The sequence below is a fragment of the Mus caroli genome, unplaced genomic scaffold (assembly GCF_978045245.1).
Source record: "Mus caroli unplaced genomic scaffold, Mus_caroli_1 scaffold_8, whole genome shotgun sequence".
Taxonomy (NCBI): domain Eukaryota; kingdom Metazoa; phylum Chordata; class Mammalia; order Rodentia; family Muridae; genus Mus; species Mus caroli.
In genome coordinates this window covers 120,223,687-120,235,817 of record NW_028227263.1, presented here as the reverse complement: position 1 = coordinate 120,235,817, position 12,131 = coordinate 120,223,687, and positions in this window count along the sequence as shown.

Genomic DNA, 12,131 nt, shown 5'->3' with positions numbered 1-12,131 from the left:
TGAGTTCTTGGAAGGCTGGAAGCTGGAGTTTAGGGCTAGCCTCTCCTACAAAGCCAGCGGAGTTCGTTCAAGTCCAGCCTGAATTGCAGGAGACCTTCTCCCAAAAGTGAATACTCAAGTGGCTGGTGAGATGGCTCGGTGGATGAAGGTACTTGCTTGCCACTAAGCCTGACAACCTGAGTTTTATCCTGGGACCCACATAGTGGAAGGAAAAATATGTCAACTGCTAAAAGTTAACCTCTGACATCTACATACATTGCCAGGGATTCAGGCATACATATATACAATACCTGTGGAGTATGCAGAGTTCCCTTGTATAGCCTGGCTGTCCTGGAGCTTGCTCTGTAGACCAGGAGAGAGAGCTGTCTGTCTCTCCCTTCTGAGTGGCTGGGATTAAGGGCATGTGCTGCCACCGCCTAGCAGAGAGAATGGAGCCGGAGGCTGACAATTTTGTTAGGCTTTTTGTCTTCTGCGGTAATTTATTTATAGATCTTATTGTAACTTCTTTCTCCAACTCATGTGACTGCCATGTGGTTGAGTCTCAGCCTAAAAGGTAGTAAAGTGGTGAACCCAACCCTTCACTAGGAGAGACACCAACATAGTCAAATTTATAATCAAAACTGGTATTGGTCAATGGCCATCTCTTGCAAGGAGGCCATTGAGTGCTGGTGAGACAAAGGGTCCTGTACCTCTCATGGGCTTGGCACACTTTGTTCCATGACCATCCCAACACAGATAACATCCTCTTATTGTCAGGGCATAGCCAAGAGCTAGCTGGGCAGGGTGGCTCACACCGGTGAAGCATAACAGCTGAGAAGCTGAGGCAGGAAAACTACCACAGTTGTCTATACAGTGACTTCAAGACAGCTTGGGATACAATTGGGACTCTGTAAAAATAGGTCAAAACAGGCAAACAAACAAAAAACACACATGTTGGTGGCAGCAGAGGGGGCACAGGTCTGGCCTTTAATCCTAGCACTCTGGAGGCAGAGGCAGGCAGATCTCTGTAAATTCAAGGCCAGTCTGATCTACAGAGCTAATTCTGGCCAAGGCCACACAGAGAAACCCTGTCTTAACAGATTTAAAAAAGAACAAAAAAAAAACAAAAAACAAAACGGGGCTGGAGAGCTGGCTCAGCGGATAAAAGCACTGACTGCTCTTCCAGAAGTCATGAGTTCAATTCCCAGCAACCACTGGGTGGCTCACAACCATCTGTAATGGGATCTGATGCCCTCTTCTGTCATGCAGGCATCATGAAAACAACACTCCCATACATAAATAAATACATCTTTAAAAGAAAAACAACAAACAAGACATAAAACAGGAGCTCTGTACATGAACTCTGCATGTTGCCTACACTGGCCTGGAAGTATCCATCCAGGGCAAGATAGACACCACCAAGTTCAGTGGTTCCAAGGTAATACATTACTCAAACACTGCAGGAGCCACTAGATTCAGACTCTATGATCACAAAAACAGAGAAAAGAGAGAAAGACCTATTAAACCCACTGTGACCCACAACACTGCAAACCCTATGTAAATGGTGAGACAGATTGCAAGCAATAAGCTCCTGACAGAATTCCTTCCTTAGTGTGATTTATCAAGCAGAGTGATCTCCACATCACTTGGATTCCTTGGCTTTTGTATCAGCTCCCATAACCTGGAAACAGTGTAGACAATCATGTAACGAGGCTCACTAGAAGCTGTGTGCTTCCTGACCATAGAACCCCATGATCAATATGGCTAAGTGGCTTCAGGACATTGTACTCCAACACGGACAGCACCACCTACCTACTGGATAGACCACCAGTGGTAGTAACACAGACCCTGAACTGTAGAGAAGTTCTCTTATAAACATCACCTGTCAATAAAAAAGCAGATGGCCAATGAGCTGAGGCAGGAAATAGGAGGTGGGACACTGGCAAGAAGAGAAAAGATTCAGGGCAACAGTGTGAGGCACAAGAGATTCACCTGGCAAGATAGATATAATGAAACAGAGGCAATGTAGGTTAAAATAGATGGGTTATTTTAGTTAGGATCTAGTCAGAGAAGAGCCTAGCTATATGGCTAAGGTATTTGTAAATACATTTTGAGTCTGAGTCTTATTCTGGGAGCATGAGGGCACCAGACCTAACTTTTACACTGAGCCTCAATCAACAATGGCCCCAATAAATTCCAGTGAGAGTGTAGCAATTTAATTCAGTTTTGATTAATAGCTACCTCATGTTCCAGTTAAATTCCTTGGACCTTTGAAGATTGTATTTATTTTATGTCTTTGAGTACACTGTAGCTGTTTTCAGACACACCAGAAGTAGGAAGAAGGCATCGTATCCCATTACAGATGGTTCTGAGCCACCATGTGGTTGCTGGGAATTGAACTCAAGACCTTCAGAAGAGCAGTCAGTGCTCTTACCAGCTGAGCCATCTCTCCAGCCCTCCTTGGGCCATTGTAACCATACACTTTTCTTTTCTGTTAGTCTCTAACAATTTCAGTTCTCCCGTTAAAGGTAACCCGACCTCTCTTCTGTGCACACAGAAGTTAAGACACTAGGATTCCCGGTGAAGGTGAAATACCTGTCATTTCAAGTGAGCTCTCCCATACAGGAGAAGGAAGTATGGTGGTGACACAAAATAATCCACACACTTGAGAGTTGGAGGCAGGAGGGTCAGGAGTTGAAGGTCATCTTTCCCATATATCCAGTTTGAGGTCAAGAATAACACGGACAGCCAAGCAGTGGTAGTATACACCTTTAATCCCAGCACTCAGAGGGCAAAGACAAAAGGGTCTAAGAGTTTCAGGGTAGCCTGGTCTACAGAGAGAATTCCAGGACAGTCAAGGCTAACACAGAGAAACCCTATCTCCAAAATAATGATAATGATGATGATGATGATGATGGTGGTAGTGGTGATGGTGATGATGATGGTGGTAGTGGTGATGGTGATGATGATGGTGGTAGTGGTGATGGTGATGATGATGGTGGTAGTGGTGATGGTGATGATGATGGTGGTAGTGGTGATGGTGATGATGATATGATTGATCGATAGAACTGAAGAGATGGCTTAGGGGTTAAGAACATTTGTTGTTTTTCTTTTCTTTTTCTTTTTCCTTTCTCTTTTTTCTTTTCTTTGTTTTGTTTTGTTTTTTCAAGACAGGGTTTCTCTGTGTAGCCCTGGCTGTCCTGGCACTCACTTTGTAGACCAGGCTGGCCTTGAACTCAGAAATCCGCCTGCCTCTGTCTCCCAAGTGCTGGGATTAAAGGCATGCGCCACCATGCCCAGCTTCTTCTTCTCCTTCTCCTTCTCCTTCTCCTTCTCCTTCTCCTTCTCCTTCTCCTTCTCCTTCTCCTTCTCCTTCTCCTTCTCCTTCTCCTTCTCCTTCTCCTTCTCCTTCTCCTTCTCCTTCTCCTTCTTCTTCTTCTTCTTCTTCTTCTTCTTCTTTTGAGATGGGTTTTCTCTGTGTAGTCGGGGCTGTCCTAGAACTTGCTTCGTAGACCAGGATGGCTCAAACTCACTCTGTAGACCAGGCTGGCCTCAGTCTCAAAGATCCACCTGCCTCTGCCTCCTGAGTGCTAGGATTAATGCTGACTGGTTGTTTTCAGAGAAGACGCAGGTTTGGTTCCCAGTGCGCAGACAGTGGCTAGCTAACAGCTGTGAGTAACTCCAGTCTCAGGTGATCTGATGCCATCTTCTTACTTCCATTGGCACTAGGAACACACATGAGCACTTACATGCATGCAAGTCAAACACATTAAAAATAAATAAAATAGCCTGGCAGTGGTGACACATGCCTTTAATTCCAGCACTTGGGAGACAGAGGCAGGTGGATTTCTGAGTTCGAGGCCAGCCTGGTCTACAAAGTGAGTTCCAGGACAGCCAGGGCTACACAGAGAAACTCTTATCTTGAAAAAGCCAAAATAAAATGTTAAAGAGGAGCCGGGCGTGGTGGCGCATGCCTTTAATCCCAGCACTCGGGAGGCAGAGGCAGGCGGATTTCTGAGTTCGAGGCCAGCCTGGTCTACAAAGTGAGTGCCAGGACAGCCAGGGCTACACAGAGAAACCCTGTCTCAAAAACCAAAAAAAAAAAAAAAAATGTTAAAGAGGATAGGGTGGGGAAGGGAGATTAAATATCCCATTTTATCATTACCTCAACTTGATGATTAGACTTGTGTCCAATACCACTTCCTGATGGATGAGTTGACTCATGATACAGATTTTCTTGGCCCTAGAATCCCTTCCCCAAGACCTGTCCCCCAAGCACACACAAAGCATTGATAGGATTGCCAATTAGATCATGACAGCATATACTATTTGTCTTTGAGACAGTATCTCACCGTGTAGACCAAGCTGACCTCAAATTCAGAGCTATCTGCCTACCATAACCTCCTGAGGGCTTAGATTACAGATGTCTTCTGGCTCATGGCTATGTATAGACTCCTTAAAAAGTGTTGGGCTAGCCAGGCATGATGGGACATGCTGGTAATCCCAGCACTTAGGGGACAGAAATAGGAGAGTCACGAGTTCAATGCTAACCTGGTCTATGTAGTAGGTTTTAGACCTGTCAGCCCTACATGGTTAGGCCCTTTCTCACAAAACAGACTTTCTTTTTTTTTTTTTTTTTTTCCCCGAAACAGGGTTTCTCTGTATAGCCCTGGCTGTCCTGGAACTCACTTTGTAGACCAGGCTGGCCTCGAAGTCAGAAATCTGCCTGCCTCTGCCTCCCGAGTGCTGGGATTAAAGGTATGTGCCACCACGCCTGGTGAAAATATTTTTTAGGAATATTTTGTGTGTGTGTGTGTGTGTGTGTGTGTGTGTGTGTGCTTACATGAATGAGTGTGTGTGCTCACATGCATGAGTGTGTGTGTGTGCTCACATGCATGAGTGTGTGTGCTCACATGCATGAGTGTGTGTGTGTGCTTACATGAATGAGTGTGTGTGTGCTCACATGCATGAGTGTGTGTGTGTGTGTGCTTACATGAATGAGTGTGTGTGTGTGTGTGTGTGTGTGCTCACATGGATGAGTGTGCAGGCACATGTGAATATATTCACATGTATATGGGTGCCCAAGGAGACCAGAAGACAGCATCAAGTCCCCTGGAACTGAAATTACAGACAAATGCGGGTTGCTTGATGGGGGTGCTAAGAACTGAACCCAGGTCCTCTCTGAAGCGCAGCAAGTACCTTTAGCCCCTAAGCTGTCTCTTGCCCAAGATTTTTTTTTTTGGTTTTTCGAGACAGGGTTTTTCTGTGTAGCCCTGGCTGTCCTGGCACTCACTTTGTAGACCAGGCTGGCCTCGAACTCAGAAATTCGCCTGCCTCTGCCTCCCGAGTGCTGGGATTAAAGGCGTGCGCCACCACGCCTGGCCCAAGATTTATTTTTAAGATTATTTTAAGTTATGTGTGTATGTTTGTGTATTTGTGGAGCTGTACATGCACGTGAAGAAGACAGGTGCTCTTGGAGGCCAGAGGGGTCAGATTCTCTGCAACTGAATTGCAGGCAGACAGAGCCTCTTGATATGGGTGCCAGGAACTGAACTCATGTCCTCTGGAAGAACAGCAAATGCTATTAGCCACTGAGCTTGTCTCCATCCCACCCTCTAAAGAGTCCATCTTCTTGTACGTGTCTGAATCTTTTCCTGTGATTTTGCAAGTGCACTGTGTGTGAACCTAATACCAGTAGAGGCCAGAAGGTGCTGGGCCCCTCACCTGGAGAGTCAGACTGTCTTGGTGATGGGAACCAGCTTTGGGTCCTTTGCAAGAGCAGCAAGTGCTCTTAAGAGTTAGGCCACCTCTTTAGCACTCCAAAAGTACTTTTAAGCAAAGCACAGTGGCTCAGGCCTCCTGTAATCTTAGCACTCAGGAGGCTGAGACAGGAGGATTTCAGTTTTGAAGTAAATCTCAGCTATCTACTGAGGTGAGGCCAGCCTGACACAGTGTAAATCCTGTCAAGATCATAGGGAAAGGTGGCTTCGGAGATAGCTGGGTGCTTTAGAGCAGTATGGTCTAGGCAGGGGACTCAGGGTAATATATGCACATGGTACAAGATCCAGCCTACACAGAGAAGGCAGAGGTAGGAGGGTCTCTGTGAGTTTGATGCCAGGCAGGCTTGTCTACAAAGTTAGTTGGAGGACAGCCAGGACTGCATACTGAGACCCTGTGTCAAAAAGAAAGAAAAAAGAAAAAGAAAAAAGAAAAAGCCGGGCGTGGTGGTGCACGCCTTTAATCCCAGCACTCGGGAGGCAGAGGCAGGTGGATTTCTGAGTTCGAGGCCAGCCTGGTCTACAAAGTGAGTGCCAGGACAGCCAGGGCTACACAGAGAAACCCTGTCTCGAAAAACCAAAAAAAAAGAAAAAAAAAAAAAGAAAAAAGAAAAAAAAAGAGGAAAACAGGGAGGGGAAACTACAGTCAGGAGGCAGATGATGATGTAAATAAAGTAAAATTTTCAGCTGCAAAAAAAAAAAAAAAGGAAAACAACACAAAATGTATATTTTGGTGTTTTCTTCCACCCTTAGATTTTTTTTTGTTCCACTTATTTACATTCTAAATGTTGCCCCCCATCCCTCCTCCCCTTTGCCTCTGAGAGGGTGCTCCCCCCCCCCTCCCCCGGCATCTCCCTTCCCTGGGGCATCAAATCTCTACAGGATGAGGCTCATCCTCTCCCACTGAGGCCAGACAAGGCAGGCTTCTGCTACTTATGTGCTGTTTGTGCCGGGGCCTTAGGTTTTTTTTTTTTTTTTCCTAGATTTATTTATTTATTATATGTAAGTACACTGTAGCTCTCTTCAGACACACCAGAAGAGGGCGTCAGATCTCATTACGAGTGGTTGTGAGCCACCATATGGTTGCTGGGGTTTGAATTCAGGACCTTCTGAAGAGCAGTTGGTGCTCTTAACTGCTGAGCCATCTCTCCAGCCCTTTAGTTTTTTGTTTGGTTGTTTGTTTGGTTGGTTGGTTGGTTGTTTTTTGAGTCATCTCCTGCAGTCCAAGATGGCATTGAACTCACTGTGTAGCTGAGGCCGACTTTGAACTCTGGAGCAGAGTGGAATTGTGGGTATGCATCACTCTGTCCTATTGTTGTTTGTTCTAACTCATTTGTTTTGTTTGATGCTGTCACTGTGTAGACCAGGCAGGCCTCAATCTCAATCTCACAGCAATTCTGCCTCTGTCCCAAGTGTGCTTGTGCTCTTTTCTCTCTCTCTCTCTCTCTCTCTCTCTCTCTCTCTCTCTCTCTCTCTCTCTCTCACACACACACACACACACACACACACAAACACACATATGTTTTTTGAGACAAGGTTTGTGTAACCAGCCCTGGCTGTCCTGGACTCCCACTGTAGTCCAGGCTAGCCTCAAACTCCCAGACTTGCCTGCCTCTGCCTCCTGAGTGCTGGGATTAAAGGCTTGTACCACCATGCCCAGCTGTGTATTATAAATTTTGAAGTCTAACACTTTCAGCAAAGTATTCTTTAAAATAAATTATTGGACATTGTGGCCCATCTCATTAATCCCAGCACCTGGGAAGCAAAGGCAAATGGATCTCTGTGAGTTTGAGGCTGGCAAGTCTGGTCTACCTATCAAGTTCCAGGATAGCCAAAGCTATAAAGTGAGATCCTGTCTCAAAAACAACAACAACAACAACAAACAAACAAACAACAAAACAAAAAAACCATCACCTCCAAAATTATTTTATTTTTTGTGTATGAGGGGTTTTGCCTGTATGTGTGCCTATGCATCATGTGTGTGCCTGGTGACCATGGAGACCAGAAGGGGTTGTCAGATCTCCTGGAACTGGAGTTACATGTTTGTGAGCTGCCTGGTGAGTGCCAGGAATACATTGCAGATGCCCTGGAAGACCGGTCAGCACTCTTTAATGCCATTTTTTCAGCCTCCACTCTGTTTTGTTTTGTTTTGAGGGAGGGATGTTTAAAGGGTGTTGAGACCAGTCTCATTTTTAGCCGTGGCTGGCCTAGAACTCAGAGAAATCCATGCTGGGGACAAGACATGTACGGACCACACATCACCCAAGTGAAGTTTGGAAGATAACTTTCAGGGGATCGAACTCTGGGACTCAGGCTTGGTGGCAAGTACCTCTACCTGATAGGCCATTTCCCTTGTCCTCTGTTCTATTACTGGAAATTTATTTATTTATGAAACCCAGGGCTTTATCCATCTTAAGCATGGGCTCCTGTTATTAAGCTACATTCCCAACTCATTACAGAAATCAAATAACTTATAACTGGTAATAGATCAGAGTACTAGGTAATATTCTGATATATATATATATACATATATATATATATATATATATATATATCATACTGTACCAATCTGATTAAATAAATGATGTTTCTTTAACATTTAGCTTTTTTCCTTTCTCCTTTGCTTTTTCAGCTGAGGTCTGCTGATGCAGCCCAGGTCTGGATGATCCTCCAGCACCAGCCTCCCAGATGCTAGGATTACTTCTGGCCTTAGTATTTCTCCATGATGAATATGGTTGTTCTTTTGGTTTCCTTGTTGTTTCCTGAAATAGGGTCTCCTTTAGCCCTGGCTGACCTCCAGCTGGCTCTCGCTCTCTAGCCCAGGCTTTCCTTGAACTTCAAATCATCCAGATCCTCCCACCTCCACCTCCTAAGTACTGTTATCACAGACCCCGGCCTGGGTCTCCCATCTTCTTTTTAAAATTTGCGGAACTTCATCCTGTTGTTCAAAAAGCACTAGCTTGAGCTGCTCTAACTCACTAGCCTTCCCAACAAAGCCATCAAGGTCTTTTATTCTCTCTCCCCCCCTCCCCTCTTTTTCTGCAGGGAAGAGAACCCAGGACCTTAAACTGGGGTTTTGCAATTGCTCTACCACTGAGCCACACCCTCAGCCTATTCCCATTTTAAAAGAGGTGGAAATCAAGGCACGGGGTGGGGTGGGGGTGGGGACTAAGTGACCTTGCCCATATCACACAGTTTGAGAAGAAGCCCAGCTGCGATTTGACCCCAGGCAACCTTAAGGCAGTAGCGTTTTACTTCCAGCAATACCATCCCTCCCTGACAGGACAGCATAACTGGGCATGTAAGTTAACTGTAGTTTATGTAATTCTCTCAGGGGCAGGACACAGCTCCCTGAACGCATACCTTTCCTCCAGTAAGCTTTGGCCCATGGTGTAAACTCCCAGGTTTCCCTGCATGCTTGCATGCTGTAATGTTCACAAGCAGTATGGGTTAGTGGGGGAATCCCTTCTGTGGACATCATAATCACACTAGAGCCAGAAAGCCTTTGCACTACAGCAGAACATTTCCTTGGCAGGATGTGTTTGTGTAATCCTCACACCTGATGTGACCTGACAGGGGAAACACACCTTCACCCTGACCCGTTTGAGCCTCTTTCATAACACAGGCTTCTATGGACAGTGGGAACTGTGAACTGCCCTGCAGTAGCCTCCTGCGGACCGCACAGTTTTCTTTGTATCCAAACTTAACAAGGCCGGTTTGCATTTGCAAAGTCTTAGAATTATCTGTGACTATTGTGCACCCCCTTCCCTGCTACTTGGTAACCACCATAAGCCCTTCATTAGGGGCTATCCAAATGCTTTGTTTGTTTGGGCAACAAGGTCTTACTATATATAGTCCTGGCTGTCCTGAAACTCATTTACTGTAGACCAGGCTGGCCTGGGACTCAGAGGCTCCACCTGCCTCTGCCCCAAGTGCTAGAATCAAAGGTGTGCGCCACCACCGCCCGCTAACATGTGCATGTTTTAGGTTTTAAATATACCTGCATGTATGGCTGTGGACAACGTGTGTGCCTTATTATGTCTGCAGAGGCCAGAAGAAGGTGTTGGGTCCCGAGAACTGGAGTTACCCAAGGCTTATGAGCTACCACATGGATGCTTGGCCTCAAATCTCAGTCCTTTAGCTAGTGCTCTTAACCAGCCCAGACACGGTCTTAATGGTTGTATTTCTAGCACTTCAGAGAACAGAGTTCTACAATAGCATGGGTAATAGACTAAGTTCTCTGTGAACTTGTAAGGACAGTCAAATTTTCTTGAATCCCCGTGGATGGTGGTGCTACATCCACTCCAGTAGTGACAAATGCGACAGGCCCTGAAAACCTGGCCGCTATCCTGAGGCGAAAAGTTCTCGGAAACTTAGTCTCCTGGAATCGTGGCATCCAGTATAAAGAATGCTCCAATGTCCTTGCTTTAGTTGGTAAACGGATCTGTGTGCTTTCCCTTAATATTGCTTTATTACAAGTGCTCCTAAGGATTGATATTTTGACATATAGCTAAGTTAGATTCTAGGCAGTCCTTGATCCGACCTTGGGCATGGAAAGCTAAATCACTGACCTACACAGGAATTTACCATTATCTTTTTTTTTTTTTTTTGGCTTTTGGTTTTTGGTTTTTTTTTGTTGTTGTTGTTGTTTTTTTTTTAAAGATTTATTTATTTATTATATGTAAGTACACTGTAGCTGTCTTCAGACACTCCAGAAGAGGGCGCCAGATCTCGTTAGGGATGGTTGTGAGCCACCATGTGGTTGCTGGGACTTGAACTCTGGACCTTCGGAAGAGCAGTTGGGTGCTCTTACCCACTGAGCCATCTCACCAGCCCGGTTTTTGGTTTTTTGAGACAGGGTTTCTCTGTGTAGCCTTGGCTGTCCCTGTCCTGGAACTCACTCTTAAGACCAGGCTGGCCTTGAACTCAGAAATTTGCCTGCCTCTGCCTCCTAAGTGCTGGGATTAAAGGCGTGCGCCACCGCTGCCAGGAAATTTACCATTATCTAGGAAGATAATGAGGAACCAGAAGTAGATACTTAGAACCTAAAGTGACCTAAAGAGGAACCAGAGTAGATTCTTAGAACTATAGATAGCTGAGTTACACCCAAACACAAGTATTTACAATGGCCTAGGGGGAAGGTGGACTGTACAATTGACTAGAATAGGAACTATGGCAAGGGCACGAGGCCCTCGCCCCTGGCTTCTAAGATTAAGTGGACCTTAAATGGAACTGTTTTTGATCCCAGTTGTTAACAGTGAATTTTATCTCAGTTGGTTCCCGCCAGTTCTTCCGTGTTTGCATTCCTCTGTTTTGTGTAAGAATCCAGTAACCTCTTTATACCTTGCCAGTGTGTCACCCATCTTCCTTATTTTCTTCTGTATAAAAAGTTTGATGCTCGAGCCGGGCGTGGTGGCGCACGCCTTTAATCCCAGCACTCCGGAGGCCGAGGCAGGCGGATTTCTGAGTTCGAGGCCAGCCTGGTCTACAGAGTGAGTTCCAGGACAGCCAGGGCTACACAGAGAAACCCTGTCTCAAAAAACCAAAAAAAAAAAAAAAAAAAAAAAAAAGTTTGATGCTCGATTTGACAAATTATATTCAGATCCACACTCCCTTGTGTGGAGTCTGTCTGTCAATTCCCACCGACTCCTTGCCCACCTGAGACTAGAGACCCGTTCCATGCAGACAAGGAACCAAGAGGGTCTGCGGCACTGTAGGAACTTCCTGTAGATATCGAGAAGTTGCCTCTCTGTAAGTGCCATAGATAATGGGCGCTTTTTGCATGTCCTATGTGAAGCAGCCATATATTCCAGAACATTCTCATAGTGCAAAAGTAAGGAAAGCAGAATGACTAGAAGCAGCTCAATGAGAAGGGGTTTATCTCAACTTATAGTTCATCAAGCCCATCTGAAGGGACGCCAGGGCAGGAACTCTGGGCAAGAATTCAAGGGGAAGCCATGCAAGAACCCTTCATAATGGCTTGCTCTCCATGGTTTCGTCTGCTTCCCAGGACCACCTTCTCAGGGGTGGCACCCACCCACAATGGGTTGGACCCTCCTACACCAACCACTAATTAAGATAGTACTGCACTGACTTGCCTACAGGGCAATCTTTTGGAGGCAATTGGGGTTCACTCTATGTCAGGATTTGGTGCTTGTGTCAACTTAAAAACTAACCAGCGCCAACAGTAAGATGTACTACAATAGACCAGATGTGTGTTTTGGTTTTTTTTTTTTTTCACTATTACAGTCTTGAGTATCCACATAATATGCAAGAGAAACCTTCATTAGAGGTGTACACCATTCTCCATTATCCTTTGATCCAAGGGAAACCTGATGGGGAGACTGAAGCTAGGGATAGTCACACCTGGTGTAA